The sequence below is a fragment of the Rattus norvegicus genome, chromosome 6, assembly GCF_036323735.1.
Source record: "Rattus norvegicus strain BN/NHsdMcwi chromosome 6, GRCr8, whole genome shotgun sequence".
In the NCBI taxonomy this organism is placed as follows: Eukaryota; Metazoa; Chordata; class Mammalia; order Rodentia; family Muridae; genus Rattus; species Rattus norvegicus.
Window position 1 is genome coordinate 110,118,054 of NC_086024.1, and position 8,462 is coordinate 110,126,515.

Sequence of the window (8,462 nt, forward strand, 5' to 3'; positions counted from 1 at the left end):
ATGGCTGAGAAAAAGGAGAAGAACCCAGACAGGAACTGAAAGAAGACCGATGTGGTTGGAGCACAGACAAAACAAGGAGATGTGGTGTAAGATAGGCTGGACAGAGGGTGGGGACCCGGCTTCTAGAATTCAGACAGACGATCATAACTGTGTGCATATACCCAGTGGCCAAGCCAGGATAACGCTAAATATGCTGACCTGTTACCAGAGTAAATAAAGTAGGAGGAACTTCAAATAAAAATCAGTTATCCCAGACTTGGAGTTCAGTAGGATGTAAACCCAGTCTTATAGATATTCTAGCCAGGAGTGGTAGCTTATGCCTATAATACCAGCACTCAAGGGCTGAGGCAGGAGGAGTGCCAAGAGTTTGAGACTAGCCTGGACTTCCTAGTAAGACCTCTTCTCAACAGACAAAACCATAGCTGGGGCCTAGGGAGATGGCTGGCATGCAAGTGCGAGTGCCTGAGTTGGGAACTGGCACTTACATAAAAAAGTATTTATAGCAAGTGCAAGGCCCTGGGTTCGGTCCCCAGCTCCAAAAAAAAAAAAAAAAAAAAAAAAAAGAAAAGAAAAAAGAAAAAAAGTATTTAAACCAGGCAGTACAGGCAGTAGTGATGAATTCCTTTAATCCCAACATTCCGGAAGCAGAGGCCAGCCTGGTCTACAGAGCAAGTTCCAGGACAGCCAGAGTTACACAGAGAAACCCAATCTCAACAAAGAAAGGAGCGAAGAAGCAAACAAACAGAAGTATTTGTAACCTCAGGACTGGGGAGCAGGGAGACAGGTGCATCCCTGATGCCCATTGGTCAGCCTTTCTAGATCTAACTTCACTGAGAAACCTTGTCTCAAAAACAAAATAAAACAAACAAAACAAAACAAAACAAAACAAAACAAAAAACCCCCAAACTGGTGGGAAGTGATAAAGGAAGACGTCAAATACTGACTTCTGGATTCCCCACGTATGCACGCACGCACATTTGAATCCCTATGCACACGTGTACAATCCCAACACACACAGTTCAATGTTACACATCTTACTTCCCAGCCACTCTCTGAGCAGGAGCCCTGCCCAGCTCCTCTCCCAGAGACGATCACCCATAGTGCTTTTCTTTCTTGTTGCCATGCCATTCTGCACCCTTGATTGCCTTGACACTGTCCACTGTAGCAGCGATGACTTGCTGCTCACCTTTCTTCCTAGACTCTGATCTCCTTAAAGGCATGGACCATGCTTTGATTTTTTTTTTTAAATCTCCAATACCTAACACAGTTCATGGTGCCCAGTAAGTATTAGTTTGCAAAACCTCACACCGGGGCTGGTGACACCTTTAATCCCAGCACTCGGGAAGCAGAGGTAGGTGGATCTCTGTGAGTTTGAGGCCAGCCTGGTCTACAAAGCAAGTCTAGGACAGCCAGAACTCTGTTACACTGAGAAACCCTGTCTCAAAAAACAGAAGAAGAAGAAGAAGAAGAAGAAGAAGAAGAAGAAGAAGAAGAAGAAGAAGAAGAAGAAGAAGAAGAAGAAGAAGAAGAAGAAGAAGAAGAAGAAGAGGAGGAGGAGGAGGAGGAGGAGGAGGAGGAGGAGGAGGAGGAGGAGGAGGAGGAGGAGGAGGAGGAAGGAGGAGAAGGAGAAGGAGGAGGAGGAGGAGGAGGAGGAGGAGGAGGAGGAGGAGAAGAAGAAGAAGAAGAAGAAGAAGAAGAAGAAGAAGAAGAAGAAGAAGAAGAAGAAGAAGAAGAAGAAGAAGAAGAAGAAGAAGAAGAAGAAGAAGAAGAAGAAGAAGAAACTCAACACTTAACTAGACTGCATGGTGATCAAGATGGCTGAAAAACAGATGCACTTGCCTATGACTTCTGTATCCCCACAGGTCTGTTTTACAACAAAGTATCTAGCCAGGCTTTGTAGCCCAAGACCTTGATTCAGCACTGGGGAAGCTAAGGTAGAAGCCTGGCTACATAGCAAGTTCTAGAGCATCCTGGGAGACGGAGCAAGACCCTGAGACTAGCTAAAAGAGATATAACTCTCTGATGCAATACTTGCTCAGTACCCCAAGATCCTGGGTTCAGGGTTCAGCACCACCAGACAAAGAATCATTTCAAAATTTACTTTTAATGATGTGTATGTCTATGTGTGGGTATGTGCACATGAGAGGAGAGGTGACAGATCAGCTCCAGACGTGAACTGCACCCAAGTCCTGCTCAAGAGCACAACTCTTAATGACCAAGTCACCTCTCCAGCCGTCCAATATCTTTATTTGTGATTGAATCTAGGTCATTGTTCTTCCTGTGCGGTTTTTGGGTTTCTGTGCATGAGTTCAGCTAGCTCTAATCAACGTGACCCAAGTAGGAAAGCCTGAGGGACTGAGTTCTCAGCACTATTGTTTTCAGGCTGCATGTGTGCGAGCATTCTTTGCTTTGTCTGTACAATAGCTCTGTGAGGCATTTAGCTAAAAGGTTAAGTGGTTGACACAACATCTCATAGCAAATGGGCCAGACCCAGAGGTTCTCTTCTTACTCTGGTGTGTTCCCTAAGCGCAGGCTTTCTGTGTCTGCCACCTAGAAAGAGGACAGATAGTCCTGGGTTTCGATAGTCTAGGACAGTGGATCTCATGCTGTGGGTCAGGACCCCTTTGGGGTGGCAAATGACCCTATCATCGGGGTCTGTATGTCAGATATTTAAATTATGAATTCATAACAGAACAAAATGACAGTTATGAAGGAACAATGAGAATAATATCATGACTGGGAGGGGGGTTGTCGAGACAACATGAGGAACTGTATTAAAGGTCATGGCACCAGGAAGGTTAGAACTACTGCTCTAGGAGCTGCTCTGGAGCTCTCTCAGCTTTGTTCCCACTGAGTCATGCGTTGGCAAGCCTGGTGGGAAGCTGCAGGGGCCCAGCACAGGCTGCAGACATTGAATACACCACAGGGAGACAGCTGCATGAGCCAGATGTGCTTCCTGTCACCCTCTCACAGACATGATATGACTTATGGCAATGGAGCCAGAGGAACAGGAGACTTTGTGTGCTGACGAGACAGCCAGGAGGGGAAGGAAGCTATAGCCAGGGAGGTTTTAGGCCAGCTAGACATGAGGCTATGTCATCAGTGAGTCCCAGACAGTTTGCTTCCAAACGGGAGCTCCAACCTTTCTCTAGAACCGCCTACCTGGGCTAGGACACTTCATTGTCCTTCACGAGAATGAAACCAAGCCAGCTGATCCTTTTTCTGTCACTTTCGCAGACCATGGTACTAGAGTGTTAAATGGTCCAACTTAAATACCCCCAAAAATGGCATTAAGATATTTCTATAAATAATCCGAGTGCCAAGCATGGTGGTGTATACCTGTGATCCCAGAATCTGGGAGGTAGAGACGGGAGGATCAACCTCAATTACACAGAGTACATGGACAGTCAGAGCTGTACAAGACACTGCTCAAAATATAAATGGGGAAAAAAAGAGCTAATCATTGAATTCTAGGCATTTACTCAAAGACTGAAGGGCAGTCTCCATTCTCAAACTGTTTATAATCCAGTAGGAAGGTAAGCGCACACACACACACACATGCATACACACATGTACACACATACACACATACACACAGATACACACACATATACACAGATACACACATATATACACACACATACACACACATACACACATATACACACACATAACATACACACATACACACATGCATATACACACATACATACATACACACACATACACACACATACACACATACACACATACATACATACATACATACACACACACACACACACACACACACACACACACACTGTATCTCACAAAAAGAACGTGGTTATGTGACCCCGAGAGAATTAGAGTCTGGTTTAATGGAGGCAAAGCAGAGTGGGCATCTGGGAGGCCATGGGGCTTGAAAGGGCCCTGGAGTTAAATCTAGACAAAGGCAGGACCCATATCTGTGACCCAGGCCTCTGTCAGCTTCTGTGGCTGCAACTTTCCTTCCTCACCAAGGCTAATGATACTCGCGTCAATAGAACTCCTGAGAATGGCGGGGTGGATTCTCACTGTTACACCTGAGGACGCCCAGGCCTGTGAGGAAGCCAAAGTCAACGACCTGGTAATCGTTGGCGGAGGAGAGCTACAAACCCAACTGAAATTCAAACTGTAAGTAACGACTGCTTCCCAAAGTGAAATCCTTCCCCCAGAGATTGGGGGGGGGGCATTTGTCCATTAGTCTCTCTGCTGCTAGGCTCCTAGGCTGCAAAGCCCCCTGGGAAGGATTGAGACCAACAAAACTCCAGCAGACAGAATAGGAGAGAGAAGCAACACATATCAAATCCTGAACAATGAGGCCACAGTTCCCTGCACTAAACATCTGGGAGGCAGTCTCTCAAATGTCTTCTTAGCCTCAGCCTCAGTCCGAAGCCTCTGGATTCCTAAGGTTTGTGTCATCGTTGTCACATGTCCATGATCTCTGTCAGCCTGTCCATTATGCCCAAACATCACCTTAGGAGCCCAGTGAACCATAAGCAGTTCATGCTCGAAGAGACCTGGAGAGGACCTAGTTGGCTCCCTCCAGTCTCTGCATTTATGGCAACAGTGGTTAGCAGCACAGTCACTAGGAAACTTTCTCTCCCTTGCCACTAACCAGTGACTTGAGAGTGCAAGACACAAGAATCTGTCACCATTGCTCAGATTCACTGAGGATCCCTCATCGAATCGTGGGTTTTATACTTTGATCTGTCTGACAGAGGCATGGGGGTGCACGGGGTGCAGAAAAGCAGCGTGACGTGTCTCTCTCACGCTGAGAACAGACTGCTGCAGCTGGCCTGCTCTTCCGTTTCTCTGCCACGTTCAAGGCCAGCAGCCATCTGTTTTGCCTGCCAAGTTCCTCAGTGGCCTGACCCTCTGGCAGCCAGAGTTAAGCTGATCCCTTCACATGCTGGCTGCTTCGCTCTGCATATGGTTTGTGGAGAGGGGTCTGCCAGAGAGACCCTGGAGAGGAGGGTGGTGATGCTGGCATGCGAAGCCTGCTCCAGAGTCTATGCCTTTACTGTCAACAGGGACAAGTACCTGTGCTCTGTGACCACTGAGGGCAATGAGCAGACAGGCGGGGGACACTGGAGGATCTGGCCCCTTACATGACATTCATTCTCTGGTGGGACCCTCACGCAACTCAGCTCCTCGGCTCCTCCGGGTCTTTTCAGCAACCAAATCCCTGGTCTGGAGAATATGGTAGGTTCCTATGGTAATGGGCCTTTTAGCTGTTTCCATAGCAACGAACACTCAGACCATCTAGTTGCTAGTCAACTGACAGCTGTAAGTGAATCCGATTCAGTTTATAAGCTGAGGGTTAGGCCCAGGGCTCCTCTGGAGAGGAAACTCCTCTTAAGACTTCCAGTCAATATTTGGGGGGGGGGACTTTGTACCTCAAATCGCACACTGCTATTCATCCACATTTCCAACACACACCACTGAGCATCCAGGCCTTTCAGCATCACACACACACTAATATCTTTTCCTGGTTCTCTCTCCCTTCAGGGCGCCTCTGTGGGGAAGCACTTATTTCAAATGACACCCTACTGACCGACTCTGTGGCAGTGTTGTTCCTAGGTCCCACAACTTTGTCCCTAAACCTTCCCATTGTGGAGGCACTGTTGGATTCTCTAAAGAAAATGGTAATCCAAGACTGTCTTTCTTTAGCTAACCTCACCACTGAAGTCCTTTCCTGTGTCTGGGGCATTCTCAGGGGTCACTCTGCTTGATCAGTCTCTGAATCGTGGCCATATCTCTTCCTTCTTTCCTTCCCACCTTCCTTCCTTAGACAAGATCTCAGGTAGCCTAGTGGGGCCTTGAGCTTGCTATATAGTCAAGGATGACCTTATCCTCCACCCTGTACGGCCTAATGCTGGGACTACAGGCATTTGCTGCTATGTTCAGTTGATTACATATTCCTGTGCATTTTGTGAGGATATCCGCTTGTTGTTTTCCTTCTATGGTGATGACAACCTTAGATGTCAGTCCAAGTTTAGGGCAGTATCTTGTTTGCTACACCATACAGCAAGCAAACTGATGCATCCAGCTTTTTTTTAAAAGAAGTCCCCCCACACCCCAATTCTAGTTATTGTATGTGTATGGATGGTTTGCCTGCATGTAAGCCTGCTGTTCAGGCTCTATTCTCTGTCCATCTCGGGGTGACCAGAGTGACCTCAGATCAGGCAGCTGTGAGTACACCAAGAACAGACTCTCGGGGGACAGCTTCAGTGAGACAGCTCTGATTGGGGGAAAAAGGCTACTTAAATCTTAGGGGATGAATAGGGGCTTTTGGAGTGAGTGTACATCATTGGCCTGAGGCAGTTCGATGGGGATGTCTCATTCGCATAAGGAGGAATTCCAGGTGCTGCTGGCCATGACCTTATAAGGGGAGAGGAAGCTTGACCAGGTTACTTGGCTATATAGCCTCCCCCAGGGGGCAAAGGTGGGGGTGCGAGCTTCATGCTCCAGGACACAAAGGCCCGGAGCAGGGGGACAGTGATCCTACTCCTGCCAATCTCAGGATGAAATTTCTGGGGTTTGGACACATTTCTACCCCATTCTTGCTTTGCCACAGCTCCCGCTCCTGCTCCAAAACTCCCCAGCCCCAATAAGTCCCTGTATCATGTATTATGTGTATACCACGCCTAAAAAAGGGTGTCTGATCCCCTGGAAGTGCAGTTACAGAGAGCTATGAACCATCATGTGGGTGCTGAGAACGAAATCCCAGTCTTCTGGAAGAGCAGCCGATAACCACTGAGCCACCTCTTCAGCCCCACATCTAGGTTTTTTAGAGATCCGAGGACGGGTTCTCACACTTCTTTGGCAAGCATTTTTATCTAGTAAGTTGTCTATCTCCTGCCCTCACTGTTCACACACACACACACACACACACACACTCTTCAAAATCAAGCAGCCCAGGATCTGAAGTTGTTTCACCTATTGGTTTTGACTAGCATGAAGAACAGACCATAACAATGGGGGTCTTGAGATTTACCTGCCTCAAACTCACATAAGAGAGGAGTTGGGTCTAAGACTCAAGGCTCGCACAGAGACCGGCCTTGGAAAGTGCAGGACTCTCTGTGTGCTTAGGATTGGAGGCTTCTGTGTTAATGACTGTGAACTTTCTGTAGGAATGACCTTTCAAACTAATCCTCCCACGGGAGTCTACCTATCTCACAACTGCAGGCTCCAGTGAGCCTCCTGGTGGCTGGCTGGCAAACAGTCCTAAGCTGTTGGGTCACCTCCTGCTCACATAAGGACACTAACAGAGCTTCCCCCTCCCTTCCCTAATTTTTTGGGGTTTGGGAGGTGTTAGTTACTACAGAGCTAAAAAGGCAAGACAAATCTTTAGGGAATAGGGAGTCAGCAAACACAGAAGTGAGTTCCTCCTGGCCCCTCAGCAAGCCCCCACACAAAGAAGATAGCTGTGTTTTTTTCTGAGGAGATACATTACCACACATCAGATTGAGCCTCTGGATTTTCCTATTTCTAGACAAAACGAGCAGCCTAGCACAAGGGCTGATGCCAGCAGCGTGTATGCTACACGCCCTGACTCATGTAAGTGTTTTACATGCCTCATTTCACTTCACACTGTGCCACCATTGTCCCTGGTCAATGGATTAGGAAAATCAAAATTGAAGCTCGGGGAGATGAACTCATTTACAGCTCACACTCGCAGCTGAATAATTGGAGGAGCCATCATCTAACCACAGGCAGTTGGAAGCAGTGACCTCAGTAGGTAACTACTTTTGGAGTTCACATGATTCTGACTCATACCTCCTCTACATGGGAAGACAGGGTGGGCTCAGGGGTAAAGAATAGACAAAGGACCTCAGATAGTACAGCGGGTAAACTGATGGCTGGCAAGAACTTCATTACTGACCCATTGCTGCCCCCTGGTGGTTGTCCTGGAAAACTCACAGGTGAAGAAACAAGGGTCCAGTGCTATTTGGATTCTATGTATGTGGGGTTTGAGGTAGAAGCAGGGAGGATCAGAAATTCAAGGTTTTCTGATACGTGGCAAGTTCAAAGCCAGCCTGAGATATATCAGACCTCATCTCAAAAATAATGTGTGTGTTCCCTACAACAAACTATGATCTATGACCATATCTGTCATTTCAAGATTTAATCAGTGGAACTTTTATCGGCTAGGATGCTCTCTACCTTTTCCTCCCTCCTTCCTTCCCTCCCTCCCTCCTTCCTCCTTTTCTCTCTCTTCCCCTCCCCCTCTCTCTGAGACTGAGTCTCATTTAGCCCAGGCCGGTCTTGAATTCATTTTATAGGTGGGGTTGGTCTCATTCCTCTGCCTTCTAGCACTGAGATTGAGTCAGGGGAGGTGTGGGTAGATGACAGAGGGGTTAAGTATGTACAAATTCAGGCTGGTGTGGGACTCGTGACCCTTCTGCCTCTTGTTGGCTGAGTCTACTTCTTTATTT